The 23,105-nt window shown below is 38.7% G+C and overlaps 1 long non-coding RNA gene across 3 annotated transcripts; it reads left to right on the forward strand.

The window, feature by feature from the left end:
• The first annotated feature begins 919 nt into the window (after window positions 1-919).
• LOC311294928 lies at window positions 920-8,375 on the forward strand. Of its 3 annotated transcripts, XR_014628138.1 has the most exons (5): window positions 920-1,145; window positions 6,518-6,591; window positions 6,661-6,788; window positions 6,915-7,017; window positions 7,840-8,375. It is a non-coding gene; the product is annotated as an uncharacterized lncRNA (long non-coding RNA). The 3 variants fall into 3 exon arrangements; XR_014628139.1 differs by lacking the exon at window positions 6,661-6,788 and having other exon boundaries at window positions 943-1,145; XR_014628140.1 differs by lacking the exon at window positions 920-1,145 and having other exon boundaries at window positions 5,836-6,591.
• The last annotated feature ends 14,730 nt before the right edge of the window (window positions 8,376-23,105 follow it).

Consider the following 23,105-nt stretch of genomic DNA (forward strand, 5'->3'; position numbering starts at 1 on the left):
GTGCTGTAAATTTTTTTCGCAATGAAAAACACTTAGGCTATATGTTTTTATAGGCCTACGTTTTTTTTTAAATATATTTTACAATGTAATTATTTCACAGTTAATCTCCAGATTAATGTAGAAACCAATATAAAGACATTACATTTTAAATACTTGTTTAATGTCATCTTTTTATGAAAACAATCTTTAAAAAAAGTCTCACATAAACCGGTAATTGGATGTACAAATGAACAAAGAAATCTTTTTTTAGTTCCTTCATCCAATCCCCAGAAGAATCCCCGACACAACTTTCCTGTCTGTCTGCGCCCAACATTTCACAGAGGACTGTTTCCTCAACTTGGGTCAATACAGAGCTGGGCTTGCTGAACGTTTGAAAATAAAGTCTGGATCAGTACCAACTCTCTTTGGCTCAGCTACAAACCTCGGACAATTAATTAAACTAATGATATATAATTGTGTTTGTAACGAGGTTTAGATGTTATGGGAAGAAGGAGGCGGGAACTGGCGAACGTTCAACATTTTAATAAATAAATAAACAAATACAAAAATGAAAGTAAAAGCCAGCAGCCCCTCACGGACGACTGCTGGCAACACAAAACAGAAACAAAACATCAAATAAAATCCAGGCCTGTCCTCTCTCGCTCTTCACTGTCGTCGCTCCTCCTTTATGCTTCCGCTCCTCCGTGAGAGATGCGAGACCGGTGCGTCGCGCACGTGTCGCTCATTATCAATCACGCCACCGGCCTCGCGCCGTCCTACCACTGCCCTCGACCTCGTCGTGCTCGCCACACTGTTACTTTACTGTTTATGGTTACCTAGCTTTTTACACGTAGAATGTGGCTGTCACATTACACTGTAAAAAATCCAACTTGCAAATTGTTAACTCAGTTTAAAATTTTAAGTTGAGTGGGCAAATTTTTTACTGCAATGTTAAGTTTACTTATAAAAACTATTTAACTGTAAGTGCACTACTATTTTGTCCAATGAACACAAACAATTAAGTTGAGAAAACTTAATATTTTGATTTCATAGTTCGAACGTTTAACTTCCCGTCATCGCGCATGCGCAGTCTGTCTCGCTGTACGTTACTTGGGGTTTCCTCCTCCAACCACGCTATCGAAGGGACTGGATTTCATCTGATTGCGGTAAGTTTTCTTTAAGCTTTATGAATGAAAATAGGCTATAAATTGCACACATATGTTGATAAAATATAGTATTATGTTAAAAGATATATTTTGTGGTGACGATAAGTTTCTATTGTTAGAGATTATCCACGTAGCACATTGCTACTTAACGTGCTAACGTTACCCTGACTAACGTTAGAGTGAGGAAACATGCTTGAAAAAGAAGGACAAGGACGTGCATGGTGTTTAAAAGATGTTAAAAATGTTAAGCTCAGTAAGTCGTGAATAAAGACTTAAATGCGGTGCTTGCGCTGATTGAGAGACAGAAAGCCGCTTCTCCCCAGATAGCAAAATCTTCCGGTCCTTTTCTGGATTCTTCTGGCATTTGTTTGGTTTGTGTTCGATGTTGGCAAATGGATGGCAACCCTGAAGAGTTCCGGAATCGGTGGTGGCGCAGCAGGAGGTGGTGGAGGGAGGGGCATTATTTTATGGCTCTCTTCTGGCAAATATGAAACATGCCAGATTCAACGTATTTTTCAGTTGCTGGTGTGGGAGTGATTGTGAAATGACTTAAACAATTAAGTATTTCCTCTCCAGTTTTATTAGAAGATATATTAAATATAGAGATATACTCTAACAGTGTATATATACATATACATTTATATATATATATATATATATATATATATATATATATATATATATATATACACATATGTATATACACTGTTAGCAATTGATATAATTTTTACAATAAATTTTACAACAACATATTGTATTCATGTTTTTATTGTAAATGCAAATTCATGATGGGAAATTTATGGACAGTCCTGTAATTTTATTGTAACTACACTGTAGAAGCATTATTTTACAGCCACCGCATAGCATTGTGGGATCGCTGCTGTTTGAATTTTGAAATTGCGCGGCCAACGGTACCAGAGGATCAAACATTTTTGGAAGAACAACACATCTCAGGTATGAAACGTTAACATGAAATCTATTATATAAGTATATGTATATATTAATACCGTTGATATGAGTGAGTGCTGCTGATTGTTTCGTTTGGTATATTTCAGTGACATTAGCTTCTGTGACGTTCGCCCCGAGTCGACTAAAAAAAACAACCTGAACTGACCGCAGTTAAGTGCCGTCTTCTTTCTCAATCCATACGGAAAAGGAACCACATGCAGGTGTAAAGGTACGAGATATTGACAATTTTTCGTTTGGTATATTTCAGATACATTAGCTAGACACGTTAGATCCCTATAACGTTAGCTCAACTCGCCCCGACTCGACTCGCTCACTCCCGGTAAACAACCTGAACTGACCCCGGTGAAGTGGCGGCGTCTTGCTCAGTCCATAAGGAAAAAGGTAACATTACCACATCAGGTACAAGACAATAGATATTCACGATGGAAACACAAACATGGTGAGTAGAATCGAGTCGATCTGAGCTTGTAACGTAACGTTAATGGAAAACCACCACAATGACGATAGCTATAACGTTAGCCCAGATTGTAAAAATAAGCATTAACGTTAGCCCGGTAAGCTTCCTTAGCTCAGGTTATTATTGCATTGATTGCACTTGCTACCGGACAGGCTGTTGTAATGTTATTAGGACTTCTGTTTTGCTGTCTTTTAATCGGGGGTCTTGAAGTCGTGGGGGTTTGCACACTAGCATAAACGTAGCTTGTAGATTTTACGGTCACTGAATAACGTTACTTACAGAATTAAATGAAGATACCACGATTTTAATTTAATTATTATTTCAAATAACGAGATTGAAATATGGGCTTTAATTAAATGACAATGTTGGTATCTTCATTTAATTCTGTAAGTTAACTATATCGTTAACTGTGATAAAAGCTGAATATAGCATCTGGTATGTTCAGATGTTAACTTTACTCTGTGCTTGGCCGAGCTGTCTTTATCTAAAATGAACTGCGCGTGCGCAACATAAACCAACCAGCATCGTCATTAAATATTTTTTCGGATCCTGGGTTCTGTTGAAAGGGTTTCACTGCTCTTTTTGTCTTCAGAGAAGGCAACACATTATCAGTAGTATTAAAATCAAGTTAACCATTTTGTTTGTCTCAAATTATATGTGGCTGCCTGGCAGACTGTATAGAATATTAAAATAATAATAGATTTGTAATTGGTATTTGTTGTGTAATTGGTAATACATTTGGTAATGTTTACATTTTTGATTTCCTAGCCCTCTGCCACAGCTGCTGATATCCAGAGAGAGACCCTACAAGGCACACCTTGCTTAATTGTACAAGGTATATTCTTCCCTAAATGCAAATTACCCAATGATTTACTTACCTCCAAGCCATTCTTTCAGACAAATACAATCTGAGTTATACAAAAAAAAAAAAAAAAACCTGACACTTCCCACCTTTATAATGGCAGTGGATCAGTTTGAAACTCAAACAAGTGCATTTATCCATCATAAAAGAGCTCCACGCGGCTCTGAGCGGTTAAAATAGGCCTCCTGAACTGAAGAGTTTGTGTAAGAAAAATATCCATATTTTAACACGTCACAAAGTAAAATTCTAGCTTACGGCCGAACGGCCATATGCAGTCTACTTGCATTCAAAGTGCAACTTACGCAACTTATGACGTCAGAAGTAGTGTAGTGCGTCATGGCGTAGTAAATATCAGCAGTACGTTGCATAAGTTGCGCTTTAGAGTAAAATATGTATGTTATTGTTCTTTTGGCCGGAAGCTAGTAATTTTACTTCATGTAAGAAAAATATTAATATTTAAACCTTTACAAACTCATTGCTTTGCTTCAGAAGGCCTTTATTAACCCCTCAGAACTGTGTGAAGCACTTTTATGATGGATAGACTTTTGAGCTTCAAACTGATGTTGCAATCCACTGCCATTATAAAGCTCGGAAGCATCAGGTTGTTTATTAATATAACTCCGATTGTAAATATATTGTGAATTTTATCCGTTTCAGGTCAGGATTTCTTTTTCAAATGGTTAAAATGTGCATTAAAAAGTTGGATGGAGACCCAGCTATTACTGTTAAGTGTCTGTTCTACCTAGAGTTGGTATTCCCATGCAGGACATTTATGTGTAAACAGAAGAGTCTGACGGACAGCAGTTTAACATTACGACTTTCATTAATTAATTAATTAAAACATTTTGAAGTGTGGTTAAGTTATTTAGCAGATGCTTTTGTCCAAAGCGTCATTCGATATACAGTGCATACATGCATACAATGACATTATATATTTACAAAAAACAATGTAAAAGCCAATGTAATTCTAAATGTTAAAGGGATACTCCACCGTTTTTGACAGCAGTAGATGTGAAAGATATGAATAAAAATGATGTTATTCTAGCCAGCGCTCATACCTGTATTTACATCCTGTTTTCGGTCGAAGTCCACTGTAGTCGATTGCCAAGTTCACGCGCGTGATCATAGGTAACTAAACCTATGCGCGTGAACTCGACAATCGACTACTATGGACTTCGACCGAAAACAGGATGTAAATTTTTATTCATTTTTATTCATATCTTTCACATCTACTGCAGTCAGATTCACCGTGTTCACTCTGAAGGAATCACTCACATTGGCTGTGCACTTGTAATGACACATCAAGGATGTTGAGAGGCTAAAAGCAGGTTTAAAACTTGCCCCATTGAAGTCAACAGGGTGCAAATTTTAAAAAGAGGATAACACGGTGTAGGCAACACAGATTTTTGTCGTTGTTCTCTGTATTGACAACACTCCAAATTTAAAAAAAATTAGCTCAATGTTAAAATTGACCGGAGTTCTCTTTTAACTTAAAGGCCTAAATTAAATTTGTTTAAATGGCTTTGCCTGTCTTTACTTTGTCTTTAAGTCTTATATTTCTACTCTGAAACCTGCCATGATATCTTTATTTCTTTGTTTCTAGAAGCCATTCGGAGAAATCCTGGATATCCACGAACCAGGAGATGGAGCAATGGTCGAGGTTGTATTTGGCTGGCGATCGAGAGGGGGGTAGGAGGAGTAGAAGCACAGTCCTCCACCACCAGCCACCCACCAACACATAACACATTAACACAAGTCAGGCACACATACATATACGTTCCACTTTGGCCCGTTTCTGGCCACACTTTAACATACACTACCGGTCATAAGTTTGTGGTCTTTCATGGTTTACACATGGTTTCAAGGTTTTACGTGATTTCTAAAACCATGCTTTGTATTATAAATGTTTTTAGATTTCATTTTCTTACATTTTATTTGTATAAAAAAAAATGAATAATTGTAAATGTTTACCTATTTAGGTCATATGTTTATGTTGATTGAAAATAAACACTAATTTTCAGCAGTTATGGTTTCCTGGTTTGATTTATCTTTGAATTGCATGGTTGCTGTTGGGTGCAGATATTGAATATGGGTTGTTTTAAAATCAAATTAGTTGTTTAATATAATCTGGCAGAGTTGTGGCCTGTGCTCGGGAGACATCTGGCTTTTCAATGGTGATATTATGGCATGAATATGGGCCAATTTCGGGTCTTCTGGCTCTCGTCTGGTAAGGCATTGGCATTTTTCTGGCAGCTTTCTGGCACGCTTTTGGCAAAACTGTTTGGGCCGGTTTTGGCCCTGCATTCCTTGCGGTATGATTGCCAAAACTAAGAACAGTGTTTGGGCCATAAAAGGCCCAGAACAATTTTGCTATCTGGGTCTCGGACAGAATCTGAGTGCGAATTCAGCTATCTTTCGTGGCGTATTGCGATTTAATAATGACATACACATACAATTATGTCAATAACAAAAAAACAAAACAAAAAAAGTATTCAAGTAAACACAGTCGGCAATGTCTTAAGTGAACATAACCAATTTGGTGAAACCTAGATGTTTCAGTATTAGATCCATGAGCTCTTAAAGTGACCGCAGTCCGTTCAATTTAATTTCAAGTTTATTTGTCACGTATACAAATTTCAGTTACAATTTGTACATGCTTAGGTTGAGGCTCAGTCATTCTACAGTAGTGCAATATAATTAAATACAATACAATTTAGAGGAAAATTTTAATAATAGAAGCCTATGCAAAACTAATGTGTTATGTTAAAAATATGTATGTTAGCTTTGCATATCAAATAATAGAATGGGTAGTATGTGTGCGGTATGTTTTAAAGTGAATAGGATAAAAATATTGTGTATCCTTAAATATTAGGCTAAATCCTTAATGTTAATCAATTAACAAAAGACAAAATCGCTGTAAATACAGTGAAACCTATGCATTGATTCTTTTTCACATTTGATTATTCATTTTCTGTATTATTTTTGCTACATGTTAAATTAACTACTAACTGTAACTGATTTTTTTGTTGTTGTTTTGTTTAATAAAATTATGTATCTTTGTTCTGTTGTATTTGTCCTTTTTAGACTAAAGAACATCAGTACAGTGACAAGATCCTTGGATGTGCTAAAACAGTGGCCTTTATTTTTTAAAAGATCAGGTGAGTTGAACTGAATTTACTTACTGTTTCTTACTGTTTCAACAATGTTTTTTTTTTTTTTTTTTTTAGGGTCTCTGCTGAGTATTACAGTATCACACAAACTGATCCGAAGAGCACCTTTTTCTCTTAGTTAAATGAATACACATCTAGTTGTACAGAGCAAGTGGTGGAGATGAAGATCCTCACTTGATCATCAAGTAATTATTTTGCATGTGATCATATCTCTCTGGTTAAAGGCTGAATGGTGCCATCTCTTTTTCAAGGTAATTCCCATGCTTCACTTTGTATATAACTTGTTCCGTATTTGTTTTTCTGTCTTTCAGACACAGAAACTCCAATGTGCTTCCTCAAAGAAAGTCTACAACTCTTAAAGGTCTGCCTTTGTTTATGAGGGAAAAGTCTGGAAACATCCTGAAGACTTGCCTGGTAAGAAGATCATCAGCATATACACTCACACCTGATATATTTCACCTATTTACCAGATGCTGTTAAGAGATAGGTTTTGTGTGATATACAAAACTTATCATCAACAGACAAAGTCATGGTAAAAATTACTTTATTAAATAATTGTAGTTGAAACTTTCTCAGTGATCAGTTTGACTTCATCTGATAGCACAAATTCAACAAGCTGTTATTTTACCAAAGCAAAGACAGTGGAAAATTACTGCTTCACAACACTGTCCGGAGACATTCCCTCTGATATCTAACCTGTTAAAACAATACAGTGCACAATCATAAGGTTAAACAGTAATGTAGCAATAGCAGAGTAAATAAAATTAATATAATATGAAAGAATATGAATATAGGAGATATAAACAAGAAAAGGCAGCATGAAAGTAATCCATGTGACTCTAGTGATTTAAACCAATCTTCACTGATGCAATATGACCAGTTTTGGGTGATGAACAGAATGTGTGCCTTAATACATGTACGATTTTGGGTGACCTAAAATAACTAAACTAAAACTAAAAAAAGCATTAAATCAGAATGGCCGTGGATTCTGCTGTGGACGAATGCCACAGGCAATCACATCAATGCTGATATGGCATTGTTTGGAGTTGGGAATATGTTTTCCGTTTATCAGTTTTAGCTCTATGGCTGAATTTGAACATGCTTAAAAAACATGACCACCTTTACTTTTCAAGTGAAGTTACATGAGCATACCTTTAGGAACACTCTGTGGTCTAACATAATTCAATACAATAAAAAAATGACCCTAATTTTATGCTGATTTATTTTCTACTGCAGGACACAGAGCCAGAAGACATTCACAAGGGGAGAAGATGAGGACCTTAACTATCGTTGAAGATGATGTTGCCACTATCCACTCAAACCCAAATATAAGGTGCCTCTCTGTAGTACTATAAGAGCAGTTTGGGCCAGATAATGTGCAAGACCTTTGCCACAGTTGTTACTCTCCTCTTTGGCTTGATTTATGGCCCCAATGTTAACTATTCTAAAGCATTAAAATACACCAGTAGTAACTGGTTAAGAAAAAAATTGTTTAGTTTGTTTAGAAAAAAAACTTTTATTTATCTTGACCTAAAGTGCTCCGCAAGGCTGATTTTTTTTTTTTTTGCATAGTCCTTCAAAAGATTGTCCAAGTAGCTGCAATCCATATGGATAATTGTAAGGTTGAGCATTTATTTATTCCAGTTTGTACTCTAATTTTGTGCATAGTGTTTTTTTTTTTTTTTTTTTTAAATAAATCTTGAAGAGTGGAATAGAACTTCATCACCTTAAAATATGTGTACATTTGTCAATAAATAAGTTCTGTAATGATAGCAATGTCTTTTGTATTGTGTTGTATTTACAGTATGGTTTACTCCCTGCATTTGGATTCTTAATGTGAAGGCTGTACAAGTATCTGGGTGAGATATTTGAAAAAGTTGAATCAACTTAAAAAAGTAAAAAAGTTGAATCAACTTAAAAAAGTTAAAAATTGAATCAACTTAAAAAAGTGAAGCAACCAGCTGCAAAGCTTTTTTGAGTTTACTGAACTTCAGGACCTCTGTAGTTGTGCTTACTCGTTTCTTTGAGTTGGACTGGTAGTTGGATGAACTTCAACCACTGAAGTTGAGTAAACTCAAAAATGCTTTGCAGCTGGTTGCTTCACTTTTTTAAGTTTACTCAACTTTTTATTTTTTACAGTGTAGCTATGCAGCTAACAGCCGACTTACTGTCGCTAATGTAAAGGTATTGATACTTTGCAGTCACGTGACTACCACGGACACCTGGCGGGCAACAAACGGGTATTTTCAACGTTGAGTCCTGTAGTTCCAGGACTTTCTAGTAGCTATAAAGTCTGTTAGCGAGCTAGCCGCATAACTGGACTAGGATTAACTCCAAGGTAGCTAAATTGTGTAAAGCAGACACTTTTTTTAAAAAGGGACTATGTGTAGCTTTTTAGGTATTTTATTATCTAAAATCAATATTTTTTATTAATAAATATGCCCTCAATGGTGTACAAATACCTATGCCAATTATCAGACTAATCCTCGTAAACGAAGAATTTATTATCTTTATATACATGGGACGGGTAGGTCCACGGAGGCTTCCATGTAGTTCCGCCATCTTGAAAAACTATAATAGCAGAGAGGGACAAAAAGTACTAGGCCAACGCGTTTCCACAACGCGTTTTTGTTCAGAACCAGCGTCACGTGACTGAAGCCAGCAGAAGCGGAGGAGCAGAGCAGTGAGAGGCGCTTGTCACTGCCCCGCCAAGTTTAAAAGGCTGCACTGCACGGTTATTTATAGTATACGTATACACATATAGTATATGCATTATTCATACATATGCTGAGTCACAGGATAAGGAGTCCTCGTCGTTGAAAAAGTCCAAAGTAGACCGTAAAAGGAAACGTGACCGGAGATTACAAAAACAAGGGTTATGTCGGGATAGCTAATGCAGGAGAAAGCTTTCAAAAGAGACCCTGAAGTTGCCTGCTTTCTTCTCGACAGGTAAGTCAATGTTACGGTCTTAATTACAAGCTTTTTTTTCATTGCTTGGTTGTGTACTTTATTATATAGACAGTAGAACATTTATAGTTAAAAGTTAAACAGGCTCTTTGATGAATAGCAGCTATTGAGTAAAGTAACTCAAAAAATATAACGAGTAAAGGCATTACTACTAATTACCATAGTTAACATAGTTTTTCACAGTCAGTAATTCATACTGTAACATTCTTTTTTTTCGTTGTTTCAAGTTTCAGTTTGTTTTAAATAACAAACCTGTTCACCCGAAGAAAAACTCGAAGTGCTATTAGAGGACATCCTGTCATAGCTTTTTGGTACATAACGGCTACCGTAGATGCAACACGCATTTGAAAAAGTGAGGCGCTGGAGAGCATTATTCGTTTGAATGCAAAATACAATTTCACCACTAGATGGGAGAAATTCCTACACACAGTCCCTTTAAGATAATCGAGCAGTAATAATTCCTCCATAAATAATCTAGCTCTACTGTTGGGTCATCTCTGGTTCTCATTGATATCGCAAACCTCAAAAGAACCTATCACACACTTTTGTTGTTGTTAGTGTTACGATTCTTCTCAAAGATCGCAACAAAGTAAGGGAGACGCCACACAACCGCTGCGTAAACAATAAGATTTATTTAAATAAGGTAATAAACATGAAATGTCAAGAGATCAGTATAAGTGTTAGTCAGTGTGTCAGCATGTGAATGTAAGTAAGCCAGCTCAAATGATATCAGTACAACCAAACATAACGAAAAGTCCGAATCAATATATCGACATCAGATCTCCGAAATGGCTGTGATCTCCCATAGCCCACACATCCCGTCAGCTCTCCAGAGCCGCAACAACACCAGCGAGCCATCGCCTCCTCTCTGTTTGACCCAGTGTCTTTTAAAGTACCATGATCTGGTTCAGGTGTAAAGCCACGCCCCCCAGCAATCAGCCTGTAACTCGGGGACAAACACACAAGCACTCACTGCACAACCACTCATTGAACCGTCACACACCCCCCTTTAAAAGATCCTTTCAAAAGCATTATTTTTTAATGAGATCCGATTCCCCAATTACAAGCGTTTTCCACAGTCACCTCCATTCTCCTAGACTACTCAATTTATCCCCAGCAATCTGGATCCTGAAAGCATATTAAGGCAACAAACAGAGAGCACAGAAAAATAGTAACAACTGTCCAAACACTTACAGTACACTATTCGATCTAATCAGGAACACGAGATAACGCATCTGCCACTACGTTATCAGTTCCCTTGATGTGTTTTACAGTTAAACTGTAAGGCTGCAAAAAGAGAATCCAGCGCATCAACCGCTGACTCTGGGACTGTAGAGAGTGTAAAAACGTTAGAGGGTTATGATCAGAATAAACCTCCACAGGTAATCCGCCCCCCCACGTATACATCAAAATGTTGTAGAGCCCAAATTGACCCCCAATTTCCACCAGATGCGTAACGGCTGCGTAACGGCTCCGCTGCATGACAGCTCCGTGTTCCGTCGTCCGTCAATACCCACCAGGTCCGTATTTGTTGCGGAATGGCTGCGGTCATAACTGACAGCTGAAGTCACAAGGACCTACGAGATCTCGCAAATTCACGTATGATCGCGCGATATAAGCGCTGAATTGCTGCGGAGCTCTCCGGCATCCGGCAAAAATAGAAGCTCTGCGTATCTGCTCCGGAGGGCTGCGGATCGCCGGAGTCGGAACGCAGCTGTACCGCATTCAGTGGAAATACACTCATTGACTTTAACCCTCAGAGAGTCTTCGTTTAGCAGTCACACTCAGTGCCTTCCCGGTCAGAAGTGACCGAACACCTAAAAATGAAACTTCCTCCATCCCAGTAAAAACCAATGCAATTTATTTTTGTTCTATAATATTTATTCTTTTTAATTTAGTATTTTGAGACAATTTGATTGAACTTATTAATATTTATGCAATATTTATAGTCCATTTTTTGCCATTGAAAATAATGTTTTTTTTTTTTTTATTATTATTATTTTTTTTTTTTTTTTCTATGCTGTATTTTCGGTTAAAATAGAGACTAGGCTTTCAGAAAAAAAATTAAAATAAAAAAAATAAATCAATTTATTAAACATAAAATTAAATAAATCATGTTATTGCATGGGTTTACCACTAGATGCCTGTAATAGCTCTAAATGGAGATGCTTGTGAATTCTAGTTGTTTTTGGACCAAATTACTTACTTTTAAGATGTGGATTGATTGTATTTTTTTAGAAATTGTCAAATAATACTTTTTGCCAAGGTTTATAACATTTTATTAATTATTATTTTAATAATTTTAATAATTATTATATTAATTATATATATATATATATTAATTATAATTATTAATTATGTTATGTTTTTCACTCTTGATGTTTTAGAGTTTCACCCCTTCATTGCTGAGCACTTTTTTTCTGCATCGTGGCCGATTTGTAGCGAATTTTTGTGTTTTTGTCAATTTCCCATTCATTTCCTATGGGGGTCATTTTTGACCGAAGACCATGAGTGTGACTATTTTTTTTACGACCACTTAGCATTCTCGGATCATGACCTCAATTTTTTTCTGTGTTCACATACCTAATGCCAGAAAAGTCACAAAGTTTCGTAACATTCCAATGAAGCTGTGATTTTTAAATATTCAAAACAGATTTTTTGTAATCTGAATTTATTGGTGTGTATGTGTATAAAAGTGTGTTTCTATGTGTGTGTGTGTGTGTGGGTGGGTGTGAATTTTTTGCACTCTTGATGTTGTAGAGTGTCACCCCTTTACTGCGGTGTACTTTTTTTTAGAATCGTGGCCGATTTGTAGATTGTACAGACAAAAATTCAGAGAATTTCTGTGTTTTTGTAAATTTCCCATTCATTTCCTATGGGTCGGTCATTTTTGACCGAAGGCACTGAGTGTGACTATTTTTTTTACGACCACTTAGCATGCTCGGATCATGACCTCAATTTTTTTTTGCATACACATACCTAATGTCATAAAAGTCACCAAGTATCATAACCTTCCGATGAAGCTGTGATTTTTTAAAATTCAAAACAGAAATTTTTTCGGTCAGAAGTGACCGAAGACTCTCTGAGGGTTAATGGAAACCTATTGACTCCGCCGCCGTGCCGGAGCCGTAACGCAGCCGGTGGAAATTGGGGGTAAGGATAATGCTTCCTTCTCTATTACAGAATAGTTCCTTTGGTAAGTATTAAACTTACGAGAAAAGAAACTTACAGGATGGTCAAGTCCACTCTCACCAGTCTGTAATAGAACAGCTCCAGCACCAATCTGGCTTGCATCTACTTGTATCTTAAATAGCTTATCCAGCCTAGGGGCAGCTAAAACAGGAGCAACAGTTAATAACAGTTTAACATGTTCAAAAGCCCTCTGACAATTTGCACTCCAAACAAAATTGACAGCACCCTTAAGCAGATCAGTGAGCGGAGAAACAACAGTTGAAAAATTTGGGAAAAAAACCCCCGTTAATACCCGACCATCCCTAAAAAAACGCATCAGCTCCTTTGTTGATGGAGGAGGAAATTGTTGTATAGCTGCAACTTTGGCTTGAACAGGACGCACCTCGCCCTGTCCAACTTCTTTTCCCAAATATCTGACAGTACCCTTGGCAAACTCACACTTTGCCAAGTTAACTGTAAGACATGCCTCAGACAAACGCAGCAGAAGCGCACGAAGATGTACCAGATGTTGTTCCCATGTATCACTAAATACAATAACATCATCCAAATACACCGCACAACCCTCCAGGCCGAATACCACTTTATTCATTAATCTCTGGAAGGTTGCGGGTGCATTTCTCAAACCGAAACTCATAACAGAGTAAGAATATAACCCAGAGCTGCATGAAGTCGAACAAGCCTTTTATAAATAAATGCTGTCGTCACCGGCGCGCAATGGCTTATGGGGTAGAATAGGGTAACACTTATACTGATCTCTTGACATTTCATGTTTATTACCTTATTTAAATAAATCTTATTGTTTACGCAGCGGTTGTGTGGCGTCTCCCCTACTTTGTTGCGATCTTTGAGAAGAATCGTAACAAATGGCGGCTCGTCCTAAAAGAGTAATTAGTTAACAAATGAGAGTTTGTTTGATTGTAAATGTAGGTATTTGTTTAGCTCATTTGGTAGACTAGTGCTCTGTTGGATGATAATGTGAAAAGTTAATCTTGTTTATTTCGCATTATTTTGGAGATGTACGTAAATCTTTGATTAGATTATGTTTGAGATGTCCCGTGAGTTTGAAGGTAGTCATTTAAGGTAAGTGCATGTTATTAAGGTACGGATGAAACCTTATTCATTTTTCCCCAGTAGGTATTAGCAACGCTTTGCGTTTTTTGCCTTTTTTATTTTTGTGCAGGCTTTTGGGTGAAGCACACCGCCGTGGCTACGGATTGGGCTGTATTGCTCAGTTTCGAAACCAGCGGTATTTGGTGTTTAAAGTCGCTTTACTCTTGAAAGCTGCATGAAGATTAGGCATAGAAAAGGTTAGTGGGTTGTTAGGTAGGGTAGAAGGGGAGATGTTGAATGAGTGTTTTTGTCCGTTGCTTATTAGGATTTTTTTTAATTCACTTACTTTAAGTCGAGAGTGTAATTAACAAGTTTAAAGGTTAAAATGACGTCCATTGAAGAATTTGTTAAAGCTCCGTTGGAGGACGTGTTAAATTCGTTTGTGAAGCAACAATTGTGCCACTGTAAAAAATTTGTAACACTCCCCAATCAAAAATTTCAATTGACCGATAACATCTAAATTTTTCAATTGGCCCAAGTGAAAATCTGTACATTTAATTTTAGAATTTACAGAATTTCACTTGGGCCAATTGAAAAATTTAGATGTTATCGGTCAATTGAAATTTTTGATTGGGGAGTGTTACAAATTTTTTACAGTGGGGATCTTGTAGAGCATTTTAAAATTGGTGATGTGGATAAAAAAATAAAGAAGAATGAACTTCGTTCTATTGTGAGAGATTGTTTAATCGAAAATAATCTTTTTTTACAGTCTATGGCGCAGACCGATCGGCGGCTGACTTGAAGCAGTGCATGCCGGTTAGAAATTTTGATACAGCGCCGACGCCACGTGACTGTGACGTATGCCATCAAAGTACCGCAAGAGCAATTCGAGAGTAGCCGGAGAACTCAGCCAGTGCAGCCATAGACAGTAAAAGAAATGGACACAGCGACCCCATTGGATTCAACGGAGACAAAGTGAAGTCAATTAGAAACTCTTACTTCCTGGGGGTCGAGCGTACTGCGCAGACTCAAACTGAGCTTGACAACGTAGATGTGACGTGAGCAACCCGTCTGTCTTCTAGTAGCTGTGCCAAGAGAAATCTGAATCATTCCCTTCCGAAACTTGCAGAGACGGAGAGTGTGAGTAGGAGGTGTCCATTAGCTAGGAGCAGGAGAAACGTTTGCTATGTATTCTGATTAATTATTTTGTCACTTTGTCTCCACGTCCCCCCCCGATTGCTCGCGAGCTTCTCCTCCTGTCCATACGGTAATTCTCTCCTGTGCGACAGAGAGTCACGTGGTTATGATGCAATCGTTAGCCTATTTTTACAAAAATTGCTTCTACGGGGCCATAACGGAAGCTACAAGGTAATGAAGCCTTTTATACATTTTCGTGTTTCTTTAGAAATAAATAATGGACACATGGAGTCTTTAAACGCCTCAGATGTGAAGTTATTCGCTGTCAAAGTGACGCCAAAATGAATGGGAGTCAATGGGATGCTAACAGCAGGTGGGGGTCCGCTAGCCAATGGCGGCGCCCGGGGGTACCTTCAAAATAATAGAAAACCCTGCCCCCCTGAGTGCAGCTTCTCAAGAGCGCCTGCACGTGGGCTGATGACAACACAGCTGTTCCACGATTGGCCGGATTCACTGCATGACAACGATCACGTGTTTTGTGTTTATTCGAACACCTTTAGTTCCTCTAAAGCTCTCAAATCAGTTTATTATAACAGTGAACACTCTTTTCATGTCGTTGTCATGTTATATTGTGTCATATTTATCAAATTAAAACTGCTTAAAAAACGTAGACTCCACTTCATTGATAGTAGCTTATGTTGAACTTTATTTTTGTTTAAACAGACGCTAGCAGTACATAAAGTATTGAATGAAAATGTCTCTGAAACATCTGTGTATTATTTAGCAAATATTGCATTTATTTCACTGCAGCTGTGGTAAAGTATGCAAACACCACGTGAGCGGTCATCACGGGAACCAGAAAGTGTCCGACTTCACGTCTCCGTTTGCAGCTCCTCCCCGCCTGCACGCGGCTACTCTCGCCGATCGGTTGCATCCAGCCGCCGCCGATGTCGAACACACCTTTAATCTTAAAGGAGGCCGAGACTAGAGATCGGTGGTGGACAGCAAATTCAAAATCTAAGTATTATGTTTTCATTTACTCAAATAGCTAGCGAAACCAGAGTTAAAGTTTATTATAAACTTCATCTTAACTCCTTCGTCACCATTGCGTGGCTTCATTTGTCAGGTAGTTTGAGGCAAAACGTGTGCTAATATTAGTTTAACGACCTATTTGTAATATTTGCACTAGTCTATCTCACTTGTGTATTATGAGAAATATCACTCACCCTAGAAAGCCCACAACAGTAAGAAAAGCATTTGATAATGGAATGGGGTTTCACTTTTATGTGTTTTTGTAGTGCTGTCATGAAAGCCATGGTTCGAATTACGTGGGAGCCAGTGGGAGCTGAGCTCCCATAGAGAGAGGATGAGCTCCCATGAAAGCAGTAAAATCATACACCTGTGGGGGTCTCTAAAAATCATCAGCACCATTATTTTAAATGACAAATAAAGCACTTTTTCCTTCAGACTACTGTAGCGTGACTTAAAAGATAGGACAAGATGCCAAACACACTGCGATCAGTGGCGCGGATACTGTGTTTGTTTGTGGCTCGCGCGCAGTCTTCACTCGGACGCGCGCTTCAGTCCGTTGTGGAGACTCTCTATTCGTTCCAGTGAAATTACAAAACAAAATGCACACAAACGTGTCTCTGCCTGATATACAACCACTGATAAACATAATTGGATTTGATAAAAAAAAAAAAAAAAAACTATATGAGTATGGACTCGAACCCAGAACCAAAAGTTCTACCACTGGACCACTTATACACGATTAAACCTGTTGGATCTATTTACATACATTAAACATATCAAAATAAACATAAACATTTACAATACATAAAATATATTGTTGTTGTTTTCAAAAAGAGTATATTTCAAAAAAAAAAGTACTTTTAATAACTACTAATAGGCCTACTGTATTGGGGTAAAACTACTAAAACCTTAGTTAAGCAAAATTATCTTGCATTAATGTAGGCTACTTAAGTATCAAGAGTAAAACGAGGTATGTATTTTGCAGGGGAAAAAACTCCTTGTCAGGGTTTTTATGATAGTTTTGTATTTATATTATGCTACTACTGCATTTTACTTCTGTATATTTTCAAGGTTGTTACATTATATACTTTTGTGTAGTTTAATGCAAAATCATATGTGAGGGAAAAAAAGTACTTCAGTGGGTTACTTCACATTTGAACGTGAATATTTAACGAAATATACAGTTCCGAAAATGAAAGAAACAAAATGTAGGTCTATTGTCACAATATTAACAAATTGTTGCTAACTACAGCTCCGTCCCATATCAAAGGGCGCATCTGAAGCGCTCGGACCGGTCTAGCCTATGGAGAATTTTTCTTGTCGCCTGGCAACTGTGACAGCTGACGACGAGTGCGAGAAATACTGGACTTTTTTATATTCAGTTGGGTTTTACAGGTGCTGGTCATATAATTAGAATATCATCAAAAAGTTAATTTATTTCAAGAATTCAACTTAACAGGTGAAACTAATATATTATATAGACTCATTACATGCAAAGTGAGATATTTCAAGCCTTTTTAAGTGTTATAATTTTGATGATTATGGCTTACAGCTTATGAAACCCACGAAATCAAAATCCGAGAAAATTAGAATTACATGAAATCACACAGTAATTACACAGTGATACCATGGTCATTGAACCAGGTTTTGGTTCTTTTGGCAGTGTGGGCAGGTGCAAATCCTGCTGGAAAATGAAGTCAGCATGAAGTGCTCTGAAAATGTCCTGGTAGACGGCTGCGTTGACTCTGGATTTAATAAAGCACAGTGGACCAAAGTCCTCTTTTCTGATGAGAGCAAATTTTGCATCTCATTTGGAAACCAAGGTCCCAGAGTCTGGAGGAAGAATGGAGAGGCACACAATTCAAGATGCTTGAAGTCCCGTGTGAAGTTTCCACAGTCTGTGTTGGTTTGGGGAGCCATGTCATCGGCTGGTGTTGGTCCACTGTGCTGTCCACTCAACGCAGCCGTCTACCAGGACATTTCCAGAGTGCTTCATGCTTCCTTCAGCAATCAGCAGACAAGCTTTATGGAGATGCTGACTTCATTTTCCAGCAGGATTTGCACCTGCCCACACTGCCAAAAGAACCAAAACCTGGTTCAATGACCATGGTATCACTGTGTAATTACTGTGTGATTTCATGTAATATTCTAATTTTCTGGGATTTTGATTTCGTGGGTTTCATAAGCTGTAAACCATAATCATCAAAATTATAACAAATAAAGGCTTGAAATATCTCACTTTGCATGTAATGAGTCTATATAATATATTAGTTTCACCTGTTAAGTTGAATTCTTGAAATAAATTAACTTTTTGATGATATTCTAATTATATGACCAGCACCTGTATATTCAAACCGGGCTAAACCGAAAATACATGATCCGGCAGTGCCGGGGCTGAAACATCCTCACCATGTCCTCCAGTAAAATATAAAACATAAAAAAGACAATAGCCAATTCTGGCTCCATAGCTGTTTATTCAATTAGGCTATATCAAATGAATTATCAGGATGGCAGCTGTCCTCTCGCACCGGTGGGACCGCTTCACATTGGGACACAGCTTCCGTGTCTGTGTGCCATTGCAATATATCCAATCATAAACATGCATGGTACCGTTGCCACCATATGGTTGCCGCAAGCTGGTCAAGGCCACACCCACCCTCCACCTTGCCCCGCCTTTCTCCACCTCATTAGCATTTCAAGCTACAGACACCGAAACGGCACGTCTGAAGAAAAGCTCATTGTGAGACTGGCTTGTTGTGGCTATAATTCTACACCAAGGCTGAATTTTGGGAAAGGGATTTCAGATACAGTACTAGGGACCACTAAGGCCTATATCAAAGCCTACAAAAAGAAGCATGTTATGGGACCTTTAAATGTTGATGGTATTTGATATAATACAGCACCTTGGTCAACAATTGTTTTATTTATTTTTTGCGGTGCTATATAAATAAAAAGTGGGTTGAGTTGAATACACAGGCGTTCGAAGTATGCACAGTTTTGAGCAATCTCTCGCAACGAGTTTCAACCCATGTAAATAGCTATGTTGTACAAACAAGGGTACTTATTGTCAGAATCTGAGCCAGATTAGCTTTCATCTGATGCGGCCAAACAGAAATTATTTTTTAGAAAATGACCAATGGTTTGGCTAGATGAGACCCTGCAATTTGGACCTTCAACCCATTGGACCCTACTGAAGTTCACTATATGGAGAAAAATCCTGGAATGTTTTTCCTCGAAAACCTTGATTTCTTTTCAACTAGAGAAAAAAAGACATGAAAATTTTGGATGAAGTGGGGGTGAGTAAATTATCAGGAAGTTTAATTCTGAAGTGAACTAGGCTAATCCTTTAAGACAAAGAAACTCGAAGTTTGGTTAATTTGATTTGCATTGACATAAAAACTTCACATGTACTACACAACACTTCTATGATGGATAGTTATTTTATTTTTTTAACTTAAAACTAATAAAATGTTCTTAATAAAATAAAATCTTGCTGCTCTTTGTTTAGTTAAGAAAAATAGCCTAAGTGAAAAATCATTGAACAATATTTTGGTTCTTTAATATTTAATTGTTAACATGGAGAGTGGGGTAAAGTAATTATTACCAAAGCTTCTCAGTGATATTAGTCCCGTCTGAATGTGCCACCTCAGTAATCGGCACTGCTATGAAGTTACCAGCTTAAAGTCCCAGCAATGATGTTTTATTAACAAAGTTCGGGAGGAGCACGTTCAAATAATCAAGCAATCAATCAACTCATCAAACAATTACCATGTCTACCCTATCAGCATGAGAGGAAGCATATATTCACTCTGTCAACTCACCTAACTTCCTTGACAGTTTTCAGCATTTGGCCTCGCCCTACCTTCCTATCATTTCTGAAATGAGCTCTCCAGTACTCCCGTCCAATGAAGAATATTTCGTCCTTCAGGAATCTTTGCCACAATCCTCTGGTGTTATCTCGCGGGCGTCAGGCCAAACGGGTCCTCACCACCACGGGCGAAACATCCGCGATCTCCATCCGCGCATTGCTCTAAACCGGACCATTCAATAATTCCTGCAATAGAGAAATGGACTATAAGGCCCGCCCAGCACCACGCTCGCGTCTCGGGCAATGCCGCCCTCTTCACACGAACAAACGGATCTTCCTCCAAGACCAGGCCGCCGCAGCAGGCCCTCAGTAAGCCGCGCCGCAGATTTAGTCCCGGCCGGCCAGCTCACACTCTAGACCCGCTGGCTCGACTCCGTGAGTGCTCAGCTCAAAACCTTCTCATTTTTGTCCCTGGTTAAATTTCGCATCGCTTCAGTCGAGTCTCAAGCACAGTTATGCCATCTGGATATTAATTTTGATCGGGGGAATACACGTTTTAAATGGTTTGTGTTCAAATTATTTGACGTCATTAACGCGCTGCTTCCTTGTGGCTTAAACTCTCACGTACAAACAGTAGCTCGCATATTAGATTGCACGCACACAGAATCATTAAGAACCTATCGTTAACGTTGTCTTGCAATTTATCTACAAAATCGCTTCGAAACTTCGTTATAGCACAGTTGTATTTTTATTTTAAAGTAATTTAAAACCACAGCTTCACCATTGTAAAAAAAAAAAAAAAAAAAAAAATACTGATTCAGAACGAACAAAATCGGCAGGTAATGTGACCCATAGAAATGAAGAGAAATTTTTAGATAAAATACACACAAGCAGTGTGTTTCCACGGCAAAGTTTTAAGTCCTTTGTGATTTTAAAACACAATTGGATAAATTCAAGGCGCAAAATTCTATGAAAGCTCTTTGTCTTTTACCATAAGTGAGTCTATTTTGAACTTGACTAAATAAATGAACCAGCAACAGATAAAGGAACAAACGATCATCTAAATCAGATTGTACTTTGCTGTTTGATGATCAAACAACAACTACAGTATCAAATCGATGCGTTATCAAATCAGGTTATAAACCATTTAGGCTTCTAATGTATTCATTCAAAATAAATAAAATAAAAATAATTTAGCAATCGATCTCTCAGCCCCACACGTTTCTGGTGAGCTTTGGATTCCAGTCCCCCAGGATAAACCATGGGTCTAGCCACATCCATTGAATTCTGGGCTTTAACTTGGATACAGTTAATTTCCAGGCTGCACTGCACTGCAAAGGATATTTCTGGTTTCATCCACCTTCTTAGACATTTTGAACTGTCCTAAACGCGAACTACTCTCTTCGCTCGGCCACTTAAACTTCAGATGGGAATAATCCTGCAAGGCTGCCCTCTAAACTCTAAACCTACAAGCTCACCATATCCACCTTTCCCCACCGTTCCCGTAGGATCCCATTTGCTTCTCACATTGCCACAGCAGTGTCATCTCCTCCGCTCCCACAGCAGCTCCGTCTCTGCGGTTCCTCTGGTTAAACTTCTTCACTGTCACAGCAGTCCTTTCTGCTTCCACTGGAGTCCAGTTTCTCTGGCTAACATTGACTTCACTGCCGCAGCAGTGATGTCTCCCCACGCTCCAGCAGGAGCTCAGTTTCTCTAGCTAATGTTCTCCACTGCCGCAGCAGTGATGTGACCATTGGCTCCCGCAGGAGCTTAGTTTCTGTCTAACCTTCCTTAAATAATTGAATGGCCTGTCCTTTTTCTATAAAAAATCTGATTTCTCTCCCTGTGGATATCCAACTGTTCACCGATGCAGCTCCCTCTATCGGTTTCGGGGGATTCTACCAAGGCCATTGGTTCAAGTTTACATGGCCCGCCCAGCTGTTAGACTGACCACAGTCATTAACATCCTCAGCGCTGTTCGAGTTGTATCCTTTAGTGGAAGCAGCTTTCCTGTGGGGTAAAGAATGGTCCTCTAACAGCATCATAGTACACTGCAACAACGAAGCATCCGTGCATTGCATCAACAAGGCCGCTCACATTTCCCCTGCAGTAATGCCTCTCCTAAGATGCCTCATTTGGATTGCAGCCTGCGATCAGTTCATCATAACTGCAAAACATGTTCCCGGGTCACGTTTTGCTTTCCAGAAATTCAGTTTGCTGGCACCAGACACGGACCCATTCCCAACCTCAGTACCTCACTTCAGAGCTGATATCCACATTAACCACCCATTGAAACCACTTCTTGACGCCTCTCTTAATTCCATTCTTCAAGCCGTTTCACCCAGCACCCTACAATCCTACTTAACCACATGGAAGCTTTATAAGTCTTTCCACTTCCCATACAACCTGCCTTTTCCCAATTTCTCTGCTCGCCATCACTTCATTCATATCCTATCTCAACAGCATCAAGAACTGCAATGCTCTTCTAGCTGGACCTCCATGTGCAACTAAACATCTACAAATGATTCAGAACGCTGCAGCTCGTCTTGTCTTCAACGAGCCCAAAGGGCCCACGTCACTCCTCTGTTCATCTCTCTGCACTGGCTACCTCTCGCATCAAGTTCAAGGCATTGACGCTTGCTCACAGATCTATCACAGGCTCAGCTCCCTCCTACTTTTACTCACTCCTACAAGCCTACATCCCTACCAGAAGCCTACGGTCGATCAACGAGGGACGTCTCGTGGTTCCATCACAGAGAGACACAAAATCACTTTCCAGAACATTATCATTCACAATTCCATGCTGGTGGAATGCTCTCCCCACCCTCATCTGGAATGCAGAATCCCTGGCAACATTCCAAGACAAATGAAAAACCCATCTCTTCCATGAGCAATTAACCTCATAACCCAACCTACTCGCCCAGATGCCAGACAACCAATAACGTTAGACATACTTACTATTTGCATCTCCACCCTCCGCCGAGGCTACCACTCCACCAACACTGCCCGCACACTGGACGCAATGTTCATAGTGGCTTTTTTCAGTTTCCTCACATGCTCAGAACTCACCATCACTTCCAGCTTTAACCCAAAAGTCCACCCCACAATCACAGATCTATCAGTGCTAGACAATGAAACCATCTCCTACTTTATAAAGCAAAGTAAGACAGATCAAATTTTGCTCCATTCAGGCAGACCACTTTTCCAGCCATTCATTTTGCATAGGCGCAGCAACAGCTGCCCAAAAAAGGCCTCTCTCTCAGCAGCAGATCCAAGCACTTGGCTGCTGGTCAGCGGAGGCTTTCGAGTAGGGCTG

The sequence above is a fragment of the Rutilus rutilus genome (assembly GCF_951802725.1).
Source record: "Rutilus rutilus genome assembly, chromosome: 8".
Classification (NCBI taxonomy): domain Eukaryota; kingdom Metazoa; phylum Chordata; class Actinopteri; order Cypriniformes; family Leuciscidae; genus Rutilus; species Rutilus rutilus.